The sequence below is a fragment of the Excalfactoria chinensis genome, chromosome 22 (assembly GCF_039878825.1).
Source record: "Excalfactoria chinensis isolate bCotChi1 chromosome 22, bCotChi1.hap2, whole genome shotgun sequence".
NCBI lineage: Eukaryota > Metazoa > Chordata > Aves > Galliformes > Phasianidae > Excalfactoria > Excalfactoria chinensis.
The window spans coordinates 1,211,187-1,229,259 of record NC_092846.1 but is presented as its reverse complement, the minus strand read 5'-3'; positions in this window follow the sequence as shown (position 1 = coordinate 1,229,259).

The window sequence follows — 18,073 nt, the reverse complement described above, 5'->3', positions numbered from 1 at the left end:
CCGGGGAAGTGTGATGGTAAATTCCAAATGCTGCAAGAGAATGCAGCACTGAACCCTTTTGGGGGGCCCAGATAGAATTGGGCTTTTCTTTATGGAGAAGTCACGTTCTGGTCTTTCTGACACCGGACAGCTGAGTTGGAAACAGAGATCAACGCTGTGCCAAGGATTCTGAACTGGAAAACAGAATTCAGCCTTGAGCTTTGCAAGCTCCATCGTTTGTGCAGTAATCTCAAGGCTGGGTTGGGGAACATCCCCAGCATTGCTGTCCAGACCATGGGGGCTTCTGAAATTGGAGGGTAGAAGTGCTGAGTGTTTCTTCACTGCATCTGACAACTGCCAGGAACTCATTTCTCTGTACGCATGCAGACGTGGCCAGGGTTGTATTGGTAGAAGTTGTCCCCAGGAGCACAAGTGAATGCACTGAATGCACAAGATCTTTCCTGTAATATTTTGGAAATCAATTTCAGTTCAGAAATCCCCCCCCCCCCCCCCCCAAAAAAAAAAAAAATAAAAAAAGAAAGTGAGTCAGGAGGGGAGCAGGAAGCTGTTGGAGAAGCAGAAATCCCCACAAACATGAGGAGAGGATGGCACAAGACCCACAGTTGTGCTTAGAGAATGAAGGAAGGCTCCTGGGGAGGAAGGGACATCCCTCAGTGCAGATCGTCTCAGAACCCCTTCAGGACAATGATGAAGTGTATCCTCAGCCCAACCATCCTCCCCTTGTCAGGGCAAGCACCAGGCAGAGCAGCTTGTCATCACCTCCCCAGGAGAGCACTGTGGGTGCACAGGGCAGGACAGTTCCTCAGGCTAAATGATGCATTGCCCTGAGCTGCTCCTCTGCGGGGAGTCAAAGGGGAGAGACCTGGTGAGCTGCTCCCAAGGGGAAGCTGTGAGATTCTCCTCCCAGGGTCTAAGCAGATCTGCCCAGCAGCAGGAAAAACCTGCATCTTCTGGGCGTTATGTCAATGGGAGAGGAAGGGCTGGAAGGGAGCTGCTCCAAGTTCTTATCTTTTGCTTTGCCTGTGATTGAACATTGTATTTTCCCATCTGTAAAACAGGAAGAAAATAAATAAATAAATAAAAATCATCCTCCCTTCCCTCCTGGAGGCTTCATGGGGATTCATACATTTATGTCAGAGCAAAAGCATGCAAAGCGTTTTGTGGATGGAGCCAAGCCTGGCTCAGCACACCCTGGCCGGCCCCCCGTGGTGCTCCAGTTCCCTCCTGCTGATATTACAGGGTGAGCTGCCAGCAGGGCAAGGTTGTCTGCTGGGGGCAGCCCGGCTGCTGGCTCCGGTTCTGGGACGCTCACATGCACAGCCCCTTGCACGAAGCCAACACCCACCCGGGGCTATACAGCCTGTGGGCAGCAAACTGTGTTGGGTGCACAGGATGTGTCCGGTGCCGCTGCACCCCTCTGCCGTCAGCTGAGCGAGCAGAACACTGAGATCCCGAGCATCCCCAAGGAAAGCTCCCGGCTCCCTCCCTTCCTCGACAGCAGCTGTGACAAACATGCCACCATCCCTCCCGCTTCCCCCAGAGCCTGTGCTTTGCCTGCTGAGCCCCATTAGGCAATGCAGGGCCGGGAACACGCTCCACTCCCCACCGGCTGCAGGACCCCCCCCCGTGCCTGCCGAGGGGACCGTGGCTGCGGATCACTGCTGCCTGCTTAGCTCTGCTTGCCCGGTCGATGTCCCGCGGTCACTTGCAGAAGAAGGGAGCATCCACCACGCAGGAGCAGAACAGCCTCCTGCCGAGCAAAGTGGGGATGGAGATGAATTGAATGCTGCAGGAGCCCCTCCGTGCTGCCCCAGTTTCCCAGTCCCAGGCTGGCACGAAGCGCCCGGCACCCCAGAGCCCCATCCCATCCCTCCCAAATTTCCACCCGTCGGAGGAGGGTTTTGAAGTTGGTTCAGAGAGACGCTGTGTCTCAGACCTTCTCTCAGGGCCTTATTAAAATGCAGACTGCAAATTCAGATACTGTAAACAAGGTCACTGGAGAATGAAGATCAACAGAGTGCAAGCACAAGGAATGCAGAGCATTAATATTCTGATGTGTGAGCCCGTCCTAAATATTTTATCAGGCTAAGCTTTTTTTGTATTGAGGCATCCTTCCCCTGCTCTTCCTCCTCCTCTTCTGCCTGCTTCACGTCCTTTTCTCTCGCGTTCACAAAAAGCACTTTGTATTTCGGCTGAGCCTTGAAATGTATGCAACCCCCCCCTTCCCCCCTTCCCCCCCGCCGCCAAAGCCCTCGCCCTATTCCAGGAGGAGGGGGAGAGCTCTCCTAACGGGCTTTCTTTTGTTTCTGTCAACGTCTCACTTAGGCGGAGGGCACGGAGAAGGAGCCGACCGTTCTGACGCTGCCGGTATCTGATCTCAGGAATGGGGGATTCCCTCCCACCTCTTCTGCTCCGCAGAGCGTTGCTGAGTCCCCCGCACGTGTGTGCGTGGTGCGCTGGGGAAGGGAAGGAGAGCATCCCTATGGGTTGGTGGGACCAAAAGGTGCTCCGGTTTGTTTTCAGATTAGCCAGCACAGGGCTATTGGAGTTTGCTCAGAGCTCAGGATGAAAACGATGTGGTCAGCAAGGAGAGGTGAATTCAGCCCAGAGGGTGCAGGCTGCTTCCCAGCACTGAGACACCCCTCAGCCTTTGCCACCAGGTTGGGTTTCCAAGATGCTCCTGTGCACAAACACAAATGTTACCACACAGCCCTGGCAGACGCTGAAATAAATCCATAACTTTTGGCTTTCTTTCTCCCTTTTCCCTTTATTTTGAGGCCACAGAATCTTGGAGGCATGTGTGCAATGGTGCTGGTAACATCTCCTCCTAAATGAGGGGCTAAATAGGAAAACCTGAGTCCTACTTCTGGACTGGGGGAATCCCTTGGAGGTCTTACTGTGCCTGGGTGTGCTGCGTGCTGGATGCAAGCATCCAAACATCACCCAGAGCTTCAGGGAAGTGCTTGCTTCTCCTGCAATCCCAGATCTGGGCACTTACCCCCATGCAGCTGCAGGCAGCACGCCGTCCTCCCCGCTGACCATCAACCCCCAGCTTCAGTCTTTTGGGTAACAGCACTCATCCAATTAATAACACTCAGCAAAGGGCACAGCCCAACACATCCCAAGGAAGGAACAGCAGAGGGTTGGGGTGAACAGTTTGGGAATAGGCAGTTGAATGGGAATTATTCATGCCAGCTGTATTGCAGGCTCTTACAGACACCAAACGCGCTCCAGAAAACGAGGGCGTTTATGTAATGACATCTCGTTCAAAGAAGAATCATAAGAAATTGATTATTAATAAAATATTGAGAGATAATTAAGGGGCTTTATTATTATTATTATCATTTTTCTTAGTGGAAGGTTCCAGAAAAGGGACCACTGCTCCTTTTCAACTTCAACTCCGGCATCCAAAGGACTTGAAAGGGAATCGTGTGCATCACCCAGAGAAATTTGGCCTGAAATGAACATTTAAATGCATCATGAATTAATGGGTGAGCTTTCTCGTAGGTGAAGCGCTGGAGTCTATACAAATTGATGTTTTTTGATCATAAATAATAGCCTAGATCTGCAACTGCTGTATAATTGTCAGCTCTTGGATCTGCAACCATTTCGCTGTTGTGGAGAGATTTACTTTCTTGCTGCATTTTTATTGCAAAGCTAATGATGTCCTCTGTACAGTGAGGATGGATCTGAGCTGGAGCCTATATTGGGCCCCTCCTGCACTGCTGGGGGGTTTTGCTTTCCCTCCATACTGCTGAGCATTAGGGACAGCAGAGGAGAGCCCCCAAAATGAGGATGTGGCATGGGAGGAAATGAAGGAAGGAGATCTGTCTGCGTGACATGTGTTATCTCACCAGAACAAACTACAGCTGAGCAGAGATGACATCCTGCTTCTGCCTTGTCTTGGGTGCTGGTCCCCAGCCTCATCCATGTGGCCAGAATCAGCCCATGGAGGTGCTCAGCCCATAGGGATGCTCAGCCCATAGGGATGCCCAGCCCATGGAGATGCTCAGCCCATGGAGATGCTCAGCCCAAGGCTGCTGGGAGGACTGGGGTGGCAGTGCCCTGGGCAGCAGGGTTGTATGGTGCAGCTCCATGCTCAGGAGGCTTTCTGGCAGCAGGGATAAAGGATGGAGGGGGTTATGTTCTCTGGATCCTCATGTCCCCGTGAGGTCCCTGACACCTGGAGAACTTGTGAAAACCTGATCCAACAGCTTGGACAGAAATGCAGGTGAGGCCATCACTCTGGAACACACGTCAGCTTGCACCCTGCCTGGAGTCTAAGATGCAGCACAACAAAGCAAAGGCAAAGCAAATCATGGGATGCAGGCTGCTGTGTGCCCACATCCCTCAGGCTGCTTCAGGCCAACGTGGCTGCAGCTGAGGCTCTTGGCACACCAACAGATGGGGAACACCCTGACGTGTTCCCATTGCTTCTTGGCACCGGGTGCTGGAAAGGCCATTGCCTGACTTCTCACTGTACTCCAGCCCTGCAGCCCAGCTGGGAGACCCCAGGGAATGGAGACATTTATACAGCACATTGACTGCCCTGTGCTTTCTTCTCTTTTGAAATATAGCAGCTTATTGATTTATATTTAAAAGGGATGAATGCAGCATATATCAGTATATTAGACACACTCCACACAAACAGAAAGGGCACCCCTGCCTTCCCGCTCCAGTGATCCATCACCTGCACAGCTCTCCTGGGGCAACATGTGAGTAGCAGCAAGGAGAGGGCATTTCTCCTCTGTGTGGCTTCCTGAGAGAGTTCCCCAGCATGGGTTGAAGTGATGGGGCACCTCCTGACTCTGAGCACTGCTGTACCATCACCCTCTGCAAGCAGTTCTCCCCCCTCCCCCCCCAGCCATCAAAGCTGTGTGGGGAAATGGAGGCTCAGAGGAGGTGTTCAGCATAGGGGGCTGCTGGGGGGTGGGCAGCAGAGCTCAGTCCCAAGAACCATGTCTGTGCTCCAGCCCTTGGCTGTGTGGAGCTTTGCAAAGCTTTGCTGTGCTTGGCATTAAGAGAAGAGAGAGGTTCTCCCTCCCCAGCCAGCCACATTAGGGGGACAGGAGCTTGCCAGAGGGCAACTCCCATCTCCTAGGGCTGGCATCAAAGCAAGCAAAGCCCAGAGCTCCCTTAGTGCCAGAGGCAAATGGAACTTCCTAACCCCCCCAGCAGAGCATGAACACAACCAGGCAGCACCGCACGCAATAATCCTTCCCCTTCCCTTGGTGGCACAGCAGGAGCAGCTCCGTTCCTCCTGCTGTCAGCCAGCCCAGGGCATGGAGAGGGGGGCTGCAGAGCCCCTCCTCACCCACAGAGAGGGATCTCAGGCACCAAGTGAAACCTGCAGCATTCCTTCTGACTTATGAGTGTTTCTGTTGGCTCTTGCTCGCTCTGGGTTTCCATTAGCAGCATGAGTGGACTGGTCCATCCATCACATTTGCCAGCCAGAGAAATGACAGCGGGGCCATAGGAATCTACGCTGGCACATTAGCATTCGGGATAGATAAGGGCAGTGCTGATCTGCTGGGAGGGCAGCGAAGTGCACCAGGCAGAAGAGGTGTCAACATGCCGTGCTCGTGGAGTGAGCTGGACCTGAGTCATACCTGGGCTGCTGTCCTCATACATATGTGCCTTTGACATAATGCCCCCCCCGATCACGACATGATATGCACCTGTGATTATCCTGACTCACAATCCCATGTCCCTGCACTGCCCTGCACCAGCTCCATGAGCTGCAGTGTTATTTATCTAGCAATAAACAGCCTTCTGTCTGCAGCATGAGGGCTTCAGCTGGGGAAGTAATGGGCAGCTCCAGCTCAGCTGGGTTCTCACTGTGGTTTCTTCTTTGCATTAAGGCTGTAGAGACGTCCTGCCATCATCCTGATCATGGATGCATCCTCCTCATCCGAGGAGCTCACTTCTGGTAATGGAAGGGTTAATAAACTACACAGCGAGACAATGGGGCAAAAGAAGATATGATGTGATCCATGTGAAAGTGGAGCAGCACGTGGAAGGAAAGAGAGTGCAAAGACCCTCATCACCAGAGATAGAGAGTGCCAGCCCTGCCAGCAAGTGCTGCAGAGCCTGGGTGCCCTCGGGGGACAGCAGAGGCAGCAGCCCAATGCAGACAGCTGAAGTCTGGCTCTCAGCTGTGTGGCATCAGAGATAGCCCAGCCTGTGCGAGGGGGAATGTCAACAGCAACCCGGTTTGTAACATGCTTTGGGATCTGTCTGTGGCAGGATGCTGCAGGGAGAACAGGCACAGAAATATTATCGTTAGCGTGGTTATTATTATCATCACTACTCCCCTGCAGCTGGCGGTGGCTGCGCAGCGAAACCATCCAGAGCTGCTCCAGTGGCATCTTCCCCCACCCACCCAACTCCCCACGGCTTCGAGTAGGCAGAAATTGCCCCCCCATACCCTCTAGAACAGCTCTCTTTTCTGAACGCTGATTTCTCTTTAGTTAATTAAACACTTTCGGTTTGAGTTGCCGCTTTCCTGCACTCACAGTGCAGGAAAGGGGGGTAAAATCACATTTATTCTGTATCTCACAGGGATACTCACACCCATGCTTTAAGCAGGTCCACAACCAGAGAAGAATCACCTGCTTCCATCCCCCTCAATGCTGTGCTATGGAAGAAGAAGCAGCGTTGGCCCCAGATCCCCATTCACCATCACTTCTGCTGACACTATCACCATTATGGGCACCAAGGTGATAATTACCTCCCGCGGCATGGAGAGGGTTAATTACCCTGTGGTTGTTCAGTGCTGTGAATAGGTAAGGCGCCGTCTAAGCGCAGAGCATTATGATTAATAATATCCAGCCTGCTAAAGCAAAGTGCTTAGAAGGATTCCGAAAGGATTATTCATTTATATGAATACAGAGGATATCTACAGTTACATTAAATGGGATAAAAATCTGCAGGGGACCTAAGCCCTCACGCTTCAGGACATAAAGCAGCCATTAGCTGCCTGGGCTGGGAAGGAAGCTCTCTCCAAACACTTTAGCATAGTGTCACAGTGCTCAGCAGGAGACCCTCGTCTTCCTCGGGAGCATCTCCCCAGCTTGGCCATGCAGAGCTGGGACTGAGCCTGGGCTGCCTGGCAGCTCACAATGCCTCGTGTGGCTTCAGTGCTCTATTTTCTGGCTCCTGTGCTCATGCTTATGCCTGCAGAGCAGGGCTGGCTGCCCAGGAAGCGATGGGTCTCCGGATGGGATTTTGGAGGCAACTGCAAGCTGTTGTTCTCAGGTTTGCAAAGGAATAGCTGCACGCTTTGCAGGTGATTGCTGGATAGGTGCTCATCTTGCTGGGGCATTGGCTGAGCAGAGCTCTCAAGCAGATCATGGGATGCATCTTCTGCCCCCTGGGCACATCTTCCACCCACATCTTGGATCAGAGCTCAGCTCTGGCTGCAGAACTGCCGGGATATCAGCCAGAAACCTAGATGGAAAGAACTGTAGATTGAGGAGATCTTCAACCACTCAAGCTGCTCCATTGGAAGATACTAGCTGGATGGAAGCAGAACAGAATAGAGTAGAATAGAATCATTAAGATTAGAGAGACCAGTAAGGCCATCGTATCCAACCTCCAACCACCAGCTGATGCCCATGGCTGTTCCAGACAGCATCACTCAGTGTGACATCCATCCTCTCCTTGGGCACCTCCAGGGATGATGACACTTCCAGAAGCTGTGTCTTGCTTGGGACCATTCAGTGTCTCTTTGCTCTTTGGTTTTTGCTGGGGATGAAACCTGCTGAAGGTGCAAATGGCAGAAGAATGCCATAATTGCTCTTTTTTGTGGTGGCTTTTGGTCTCAGTGGTAAGAAAATATTCCAGACATGATCTTGGAGCGTGCTGAGAAGTTAAGAACTGCAAGAAATTAAACTCAGGAAATGCAGAAAAAAAAACACATAATGCAGGAAATTAAAAGGCAGTAAATTCAAAACCGAGACAAGTTTTCATACAGCATGCGGTTAATCTGCGGAGCTTATTGCCACGAGATATTAAAAGAGGTTGGATGTGCCTACGAACACCGTCAGCATCAGTTACTATGAGCAATTTCACCCCCATTCTGCACTGCACAGGCTGACCAATCTTGTTCTTGTGGTTAGCAAAGAGCCTCTTCAGGAGGAGTGAGAGGGCAGTGCTGACTGTGTTAAGAATTAATGAAACCCCATATCCAATACCTTCACCTCCCGATGCGGTGCCCTGTGTCCCCACTGGGATCCAGGAGATGTGCTCTGTGCATGGCCTCTGCCCACTTGCCTGGAGGAGCATTGTGGATCAGGAGGCTCCTGGACAAGGGTGGGGTGATCAGCAGCAGCTCTTTGGCTGGATGGACTGGAAACTGAGCTCCCCGTGTTCAGCCCAGCACTGCTGCCTTTGATCTCCAGCAGTTTCATGAAGAGCTGCTCTCATGTAGAAGCCCACAGCGGTATCCTGGGTTGCCCTGTTTTTTCTCCAGACCCCTTTAAATCACTTTACATCCCCTATTATCAACACTGGGTCATGGCGCTTGGGATGATCCTCAAGAGCTGGGTGTACTATGAGCCCTTCTGCTGCAGCTGGATGCGATGGGCTGCCCACTGCGAAGTGCCACCAACCAACTGCCCCAGTTGTGCCTCCCCAGTTTTGCAGGTGAAGGGACCAGCAGTGTCTCAGTGCCCTAGGCTGGGTGCCTCAGTCCATAGGGTTCCCATAGACAGATGGCCACATGCCCACACCTTTCCTTCACGCCGGGCTCATCGCAACAACGGAGGCTTCTTCTTTTGCTGAGAAAGAGCCAAAAGCAATTTGTGTCATCTCATAATGCGTGCTCTAATACGTTACATTGGATCCAATTAGGTAATGGCAGCCCCAGCAACGGAGGAGGGGGGTGTCAAGATTCATCCTGGTTTGGGCAACGCTGTCGGCATTGATCCTAATGAACACCAGGCAGAGGGGTGTCCCCCGAGCTGTGCTTTGTGTTACTGGAGCAGCTCAGGACTGGTTAATGTGCACTTAACACAAAGTGCTTACCTGAGAAAGATGCTCAGCTAGAGGGAGCCGACATGGTGCAGTGTAATTTATGCCTTTAGAATAGGATCCTCCATGGGCATTACAACAGCACGCTCGGAAAGGACTCAGCTGCATGCTGGAGAAGAAAGGGAGGCTTTAAGTGAAGATTTAAAGACGGGGATGGAACATCTACAAAGAAGGGGAACACACGCCCTCCAGCTGTGGAGGAAGGCAGAAGGGAGGTTGAGATAAAAGGGGAGCTTTGATCTTCCTCAATCCATCGGGCTTCGATCAGCCGTGTCCTGCTGTGCTGGGGCTGGCCGAGGGCTGGTGTGCGACCGCCTCGATGAAAGCTCCTCATTCCCATCCCATCCCACCCCCGGCTCCCTCTGCTCCGCTGGGTGCTGCCATGCCCCAGACCCCCTGCAGGACCCTGCTCTCAAGCCCTTTGCACTGCTGTGCTGGGGCTTTGCTGCAGGAGTTCTGTACAAGGGTAAAAGCAGCAGTTTTCCGGTGCCAGAAGCTCAGGATGGGCTTGCTGGGCTCTCTCATTTCTGGTTTGCAGCGATTTGAATCCACTTGTATTTCCATGATGTGTTGCTTCAGCATCCACAGAAGTCAAAGAATACAGGAAAGGCAAAACGTACCCTGAGACCCAGAGTGCCTGTGCTGCCAGGGTTATAGAGAGCACAGCACACTGCACGAGGACTGAGGAAATGCTGCCTTGGGGATTGTTCAGCCCCAAACCTTGCACATGTTTTCAGATGCCCAATGTAATAGAAATGCATTTTGGGCTCATGTTCCTACACTGGCTGCTTACGATGAGCTTAAGGTAAATTTTTATCAGTGGTACTGTGAGGAGAAGAGCCAGAGCTCGCAGCAGCCCCAGCTCCCTGTGGGACTGCAAGGGTTCCAAGGAAGCCACTGGGAAGTGTCAAGGCCAATGGAGAGGCCAACAATTCAGGCATTAGAAGCACCAGCAGAAGAGGCAGTGGTTGATGGCTTTGCAATGTTTTCCTTGATCTCTGGTGATGCCCTGCATGTCCAACCCTGTGATACAGATAGCACCAAACCCACAACTGCTCTTTAGTGCCTGTGGGTACAGTGAATGAATGCACAAAATATGCACTCATGCTGGCAGGTGCTTGCACCCATGGACACGCCTTGCCTTGACTAAGGCAAGATCCTGTGCTATGCTTCTAGCTGTATTTCGCATTTATTGCACACTAGGAATCATAGAATGGCTTGGGTTGGAAGGAATCTCAAGGATCAAGGTCCAACCCCAAAGGGTTCCAACCCCATGCAGAGTTGCCAACCATTAGATCAAGCACTAGATCAGATTGCTCACAGCCCCATCCAACCTTGTCCTTGAACTCCTCCATGGGCAGGTCAATGAGGGACAACCTGCCTGCCTCCCAGGATCAGCACCCTTTGCTGGGTCCCCCCCTGCTGCCCCATCCTCCCCACCTGGCATGAAGTGGCCTCTCATTGCCAGAGTGTCTCCGCTGTGCTTTGCAATCCTCTTTGCAATTTCATTCGTTTCAAAGCTCCCTGTTACCAGTTCCAGCCCTTAATCTCCCACTCCATAAATCAATCAGCAAGGGAGCTGGCGAGCAGAAGCAATCAGCTCCTCTTGCCCTGGCGGCTCATGCCAAGGGTTGAGGGCTGCGGGGTTCCTCTGCCCCTTGCCCCAATGTGCAAGCCAAGAATTGACAGCAGGGCATTGTTTAGATTTGTGCCAAGGTGTTTTTGACGAGGCTGGTGGACTCCCAGCTGGGAAGGGCAATTATCCCTGCTAATAAAGCAGGGATGCTGGCAAGGAGGGGATGCTCCCAATACGAAGCAGCACAGAGCCCACAGCAGGCAGGTGAGCGGGGCAGAAATCGCACGCCGCCTCTTGGCTCCGCGCCCCGCGTGCTTCGCATGCTGATGCAGCCAGCAGCCATTCATCCACAGAAATTAGGAGTGGGAAGGCTGTTTAGCTGGAGAGCAGACAAATTCATTTCATTTCTTCTTTCCTTTTTTTTTTTTTTTTAAGCCTTGGAATTCCAGGCTCTGCATTTTTTGGAGGCTGTTTTTTTTTCCTCCACCGGGAGCAGAGATGAATGAATTTTGCCTCCTGTAACTTTTCTGTGCTGGAAACACAAGTTTGTCAGCTCTGTTTTGTAAAATTATGGTGATTTTGCCTAATTTTTGTGTGTTTCTATTTGGTGGAGGGGAAGGAAACGTGAGAAGAGACTCAAAATGGCCAATTTTGACAGGTTCAAGATGAAATGTTTTGATTTTTTTGGCCCTGAAATGTTCTTCAGTTTCAAAACTCTCCTTCATTTCATTTTGAAGAACCCAAATGCTTGATTGAAGCAAAGTATTCTGGGACTGTCAGATGCAATGTTGACTCCAAACCCTTTAGAAATCAATTTGACAATAAGTTGGAAAACCTCGATCTCTCTTCCAAGCTTGGATCGTGTTAAAGGAAGCAAACAAATAAATGCACACTTTGCAAATGAGCTGAAAGGAATCTCATTTCTGTGCTTTTAGAGATGGTCTGACCTTAAGGCTTTTCAATAATAATAATAATAATAATTAATAATAATAATTAAAGGTGGGGGGAGGGGTGAACCTCCTTTCTAATCCAAGGAGCTGCATTTGGCCCTTGCAAAGGGAGATGACTGTATTCCAAATATGAAAACCTTTGCAATGGATGTCATGGATGATGAACAAACCAGAGGCTGTCGTGGTGTGGCTGCCAGCCCTGAAGCAGCTCCTGGCTCCAGGATCAGGGAAATACCGGCTTGCAGCAGGGACATGGCATTACCTTTGGCCATAGCTTACTGAGGCAGTCACTGATCTCCCTGCTCTTGCCAGAGCTCTGTGTGTTTAAAAGCTTGGTGATGAGCTTGGAAATCATCAGGAAATAACTGAAGGGCTGATCTTGGAGGCTGGAAACCTGTTGTGCAATGGGAGAGAAGTGCAAGGTGCGAGCATCCCTGCTAAATCCAAGACAGCATTAATAAGTGACTCATCTGAGTGTAGAAGTGCCTTTTGGAGGAGGAGATGCCGAGCAGCCAGCTGGCTTGCAGACAAGGCAGGCTAGCAGCTAGCAGCTGGAGGGTACAGCCAGGCAAACTGGGAGCTGAGCACCAGTGCCAGCAGCCAGAGAGCCAAACCCCTCTGACAGCTTGCTCTGGCGTGTGGTGGAGGCTCCATCACTCACGGCTGTTCATCCACTTGGATTTACTGTCATCAAGCAGAAACTTGAGCTTGATAGGGCTAAGGTTTTCCTTCCCAGCCTGAGAATCAAACCACAATGTCTTTGCAGCGTTCTTTGGCTTAATCTTTGGAAAGGAGAGATCAGAAAGGCTGTTTTCCACAGCACAGAAACAGCACCTGTGGTGAAGATGGTCCCTACCCTGCTTGGTTTCCCAGCAGCCTCCAGCAGGAGCCACAAAGAAAAGCAAACACACTGGATCATTCCCAGCCCCCAGATGACTCCCAGCCAAATCCTTCTTCCCAGGAATGCCAGTGTATCTGATGTGAAGCCATCTATCTCTTCATCCATCCATCCATCCATCCATCCATCCATCCATCCATCCATCCATCCATCCATCCATCCATCCATCCATCCATCCATCCATCCATCCATTCATCCATCCATCCATCCATCCATCCACCCACCCATATCATTCTTTGAAAATGTCATCTCTGTGCTCATGTTAGAAAAAGGAATCAAGTGATAGGGATTATTAGGAAAGGAACCAGGATCAGAAGTATGAGAACCAGGAACTGTAGTGGGCTCTGCCTTCAACCGCATCAACTGTAGTGGGCTGATCTGGTCCCACTTCCAGAGGGATGTGAATGAGTCTGATAGGAGCCCATCAGTCCTGAGTAGCTCCACAGAGCTGAGAGTCACCACCTTGTATCAAAGAGAAGGAGGTGGCACTATGCACAATGTGAAGGAAAACTGTGCAGCTCTGCAGACACGTTTACAAGAGAGAAATCAATCGAGGGCTGCTAGATTCCAAAGTAGCCCTCAGTTTGGCCTTTGGGATGGACATAGCAGGAGAGGTCTAAGGATGGAGAGGTCCTGCCTCTCTGGGTGGCCAGACAGTCTTCAGTGCCTCCAGTTCACAGCCAAGTCCCATTTGGATCCCTTATCAGTGCCACCTGTCCTCCCCATCTCTCTTCAGTCCAATGTTTTGCATAGGAATGGAGGGGGACGGTTAGGATCCAGGCAGCACCCCTGGCCTCAGGCTGGTGAGCTCAGAGTATCCCCAGCTGCAGTGCCATGGGGGTGGATGGAATCTGGCAGTGCTTTGTGCCTTTTTTCTCCTGTCCCTTTCCAGGCTTTGTGATGGGTTTGCTGCCGGGATGGAGGTACCACAATGCTTCCCACCCTCTCAAGCACTGGGGCTGTGGGCAGACTGCGCAGCAACGTTGCTAATATGAGGAGACCCCCATGGCCTGGAGCAGCCTTTGAGGGAGCTGCAGAGCCTGGTTCATCCCTTCAGAAAGGCTGAGCGTGGTCCCCAGGGCTCTGCTGCCCCCGGGGCACTCAGCAATCACCTGCATGCAAGAAGCAATGCATGCCAGCTCCACGCCTTCCCTTTGCCCATGGTGTCCTCTTGGCCACACGGCTCCACCTGCACCCAAGGCAGGATTTCAAGTGTAAAATAAAATAAAAGATAATGCCTTTGGGTGTTGGTTTTTTTTTCCCCACAAAGATTTTCTTTCCAGTCACCTTTTTTTATTCTCAAGTACTTAAACACCCCGCTTTCGAAATCCTTATTACCCTGACTCAGAGGCTCAGCTTTAAGTAGTGCTTTGAATTAAGGTTCTCAAATATGCATTCAATTTCAGTTTAAAAGGGGTAGTTAATGTATGTTACATAAATAGCTATTATTAAATACGTTCACTGAAGATTAACAACTGCTGTGCGTAATGGATACGTGTCTAACTACTATGATATATACTGAATTTCCCTATTATATAGCTGCTGGATGTGTGTCTGCTAGAACAGAGCAAAAATTCACAGTGAATAATTTAGTAGATGAATTTAGCCTCTCTTTCTGTCTGCGAAACCGCATGGCATCCTCCAGCACATTCATCATACCAGCCTGATCCTGCCCGTTGTTCCTGCCCAGCCTTTGCTATGCTGGGGCTCAGGTGGATGCTCCAGGGGGAATGGAGGGCTGAGTCCTCCTGGCTGTGTTCCCCATGTCCCAGCCCTAGGGATGCCCTGCTGGGGTTGCCCTCCAGCACAAAGCACTGCTCTGACCCTGGGTGCAGCCCTGGGTGCTTGTGTTAATGCATTCAGCTGGGTTTGTGCTCCTGGGGAGCTGGAGGGATCGAAGTCCTTACTTGGAGCAGTGCTGAAGGATGTCCCTGTATCCCTGTAGCACAGCTCTGGGCCAGCACTGCTGGGCTGAGCTCAGGATGGCAGTAGGTTCCTCTAAGCGGGTCACTGCACGGCCACTCTATGGGACCCATGTCTGCTGCAGGACTTCTCTGCCTGGCCAGGTGAGCCAGCTCCTTTCTCCAGCATCTGGCAACACGTGCCAATGAGTAACACTGTCCTGACCTGGAAAACAGACATCTCTAGTGGAGATGATCTGCAAGGAGACAAGGAATCCATTGCTGCAGCCAGACCACATTCCCTGCTCCTTTCTCAGGACAGCATTGATCCATGGGGTTCCCTCTGCCTCCAACAGACCCAGATGCACCAGGTCTGCATGTTCAGGGACACCAGAAGCATTGATTCAGGGGATGGGCATCTTCCCCTTCTCACATGGCAACTGCAGACCTCCAGCTCTGCCTGCTGAGCTCCCCTCTGACAGCAGCAGGTGCTGCAGGGCCCTTGTGGCTGATTTAGCAGAGAAATCAGCTCCTTTTCTCTCTCAGCACATCCTTGCCTTGTTGCTCTCTCTTGATGCCGTGTAATTTTTTTCCTTTTTCCTGCACTCCACAGCTACCTTCATCTCATCTAAAGATCATCCAAGGGTGGAAGGGGGGGGAGGCAGACTGGGAGGTTGACTGACACTTTCTAAAGCATCTCGTAGAGATGCCACAGCTCCTTACTGGGAACACAGCGTGCCCACCAGGTCTGTGTTGTGTCTTCCAAGCAGAGTATGGGAAATACAATCCCCATCCCCTGCCCAGTTCCCAAAATACAATGAAAACAGAAAGAAGGATTTAGGATGAAAATAACCGGCTGAGGCATGTCCTCTGTGCGAGGAAGATCAAGTGCTAATGATGGTTCTGGCACGTTGGTGACAGTTTTGTCTGTTGTATGTATATATATTTTAACTGTGAGACCACATGGGAGGCTCTTTATGCAGTCGAAGTGCCTTTGACAGCCGCTGAGAACACATTGGCTCCTTTCTGCTGGCAAAGGACTCATCCCATTAAAGGCTGTCTATAAAGGGAAGGGAAATGACAAGGGTGCTTGGGAGGGAGCGAGGCAGCAGGAGGAGACAGGAGCTGCCACCACCAATGTCATTACCAAGAATGAGAAGGAGCTTTTGCATAAATGCACCATGTGTTTTCATTAGTGGTGGCAGGGAATGTGCTGCTCTGAAGAGAGCATTTATTCCATCGAAGGGAAAACAGATACCCTGCATCTGTCACGTGTGTCCCCATGGCCTCGGCCTGGGAGCACCACTGCCATGAGCTCTGTGCATCCCTGGAGCATTTGGGTGGACGGGGGGAGAGCGGTAGATGTAGTCTACCTTGATTTCAGTAAGGCTTTTGATACGGTCCCCCATGACATCCTTATAACAAAGCTGAGGAAGTATGGGATAGATGAGTGGACGGTGAAGTGGATCGAGAATTGGCTGACTGGCAGAGTGCAGAGGGTTGTCGTTGGCGGTGCGGTGTCTGGCTGGAGGCCTGTGACTAGTGGTGTCCCCCAGGGGTCTGTGCTGGGTCCAGTCTTGTTCAACATCTTCATCAACGACCTTGATGAGGGGATAGTGGCCACCCTCAGCAAGTTTGCTGATGACACGAAGCTGGGAGGATTGGCTGACACACCTGAAGGCTGTGCGGCCATTCAGAGAGACCTGGACAGGCTGGAGAGCTGGGCACTAAGAAACCGGATGAGGTTTAACAAAAGCAAGTGTAGAGTCTTGCATCTCGGTAGAAATAATTGCATACACCAGTACAGGTTGGGGGAAGACCTGCTGGAAAGGAGCTCTGCTGAGAGGGACCTGGGCGTCCTGGTGGACGACAGGTTGGCCATGAGCCAGCAGTGTGCCCTTGTAGCCAAAAAGGCCAATGGCATTCTGGGGTGCATTAAAAAGAGCGTAGCCAGCAGGTCAAGGGAGGTGATCCTCCCCCTCTTCTCTGCCCTGGTGAGGCCTCATCTGGAATACTGTGTCCAGTTCTGGGCTCCCCAGTACAAAAAAGACAGGGATCTCTTGGAAAGAGTCCAGCGGAGGGCCACAAAGATGGTGAAGGGCCTGGACCATCTCCCCTACGAGGAGAGACTTAGGGAACTGGGTCTGTTTAGCCTTGAGAAAAGAAGGCTGAGAGGGGACTTGATCCAGGTTTATAAATACCTGGGGTGTGGGAGCTATAGTGGCGAGGCTGGTCTCTTTTCAGTAGTGCGTGGGGACAGGACTAGGGGCAACGGGCTGAAACTCCAGCATAGGAAGTTCCGCACGAATGTGCGCAAGAACTTCTTTACGGTGAGGGTGACGGAGCACTGGAACAGGCTGCCCAGGGAGGTGGTGGAGTCTCCTTCTCTGGAGATATTCAAGACACGCCTGGACGCCTACCTGTGCGACGTGGTGTAGGCAGCCTGCTTTGGCAGGGGGGTTGGACTCGATGATCTCTAGAGGTCCCTTCCAACCCCTATAATTCTGTGATTCTGTGATTCTGTGATCCCCAGCCAGGAATGGGTTCTTGTTCCTATCTCAGCTCCAAGTCCTCTCTTCTCCTGAGCCGGCTTCCAGCTGCCTAGGGTTGCCATTGCTACCACAATAATATATCTTATTTCAGTGTTAAAACATCACTGCACTCGTGGAAAATGACATTTAAGTTCTGCTTTGGTGGAGTTCAGGTTATCCTTGTCACCTCCTGCCCCTGACATGCCTGGTTCTGATACAACAACAGGGGAGACTTTCTGCCCAATAGCAGTGTGTGAGGCAGTGCTGCTCATCAGCCCTACTTCTTACATTCTGGCTTTAAACTTTTCTCCTGATTTTGCTGAGCAAAGGGGCTGCATTATGCCCAGCAAAGACACATCACCCCATCCCCCAACCAAAGCCTGGCCACAAAGCAGCGTACCTTGGCTCTCTCCTGTTTGCTCCCAGAGCATCCTTTGCACTTCCCAAACTCACCCTAAAGCCAAGATAAGGGCTGCTGTCATTGAGTGTGCTTGAGAGGATGGAGCAGGATGGAGAGCTGATGCTGGGGGTGCTGGGAGTCAGGTAGCATGCTGGTACTGGGCAAATGAAGCCTCTTTTTGATTTATAAATGATGGGTTGAGTAGAAATACCCCCAAATACCCTCAGCCTGCACTTCTCAGACGTTCCAGGAACTGGGAGAAGCTGCCTCTTTGGATCAGCATCACCTCATTCACCTACGTAAAAAGAGATAAGCATGACGTGCTCCGTAACCACATCCATCAGCCTCAGGGTTTGCTCACCAACCAGGAGGGCAGAGCACGATTCCCACCCTTGGAAACAGAGGGTCCCCTGCACCCTGCAGCCATTCCCCAGCAGCCCAGTCACCTCCTATGCCCTACCATCCTCCTCTATGTGCACCTCCTGTGACTGTGGTTCCCTCATTCCAGAGGTGCTTTGTGGGCTGCCTCTTCCAAACCTCCATCGCAGCCCATCCTCCACAGATAGGCTGCAATTTCCGAAGCTGATTAGAGAAACCTAAATGAATTCTTTCATTAGGAGAAGCATTGTTATAATTAGGGGAGAAATTTTGTGCTGATGCCTTTTAGAAAGGGAGAGAAAAACCACAACTGTTTGATACACTTTTAAGGCCTCTTTATTTGAAAGACAGCAATGCACGCACACACGTATATATATCTCTTTATATGTTTGCTGGCCATGCTGAG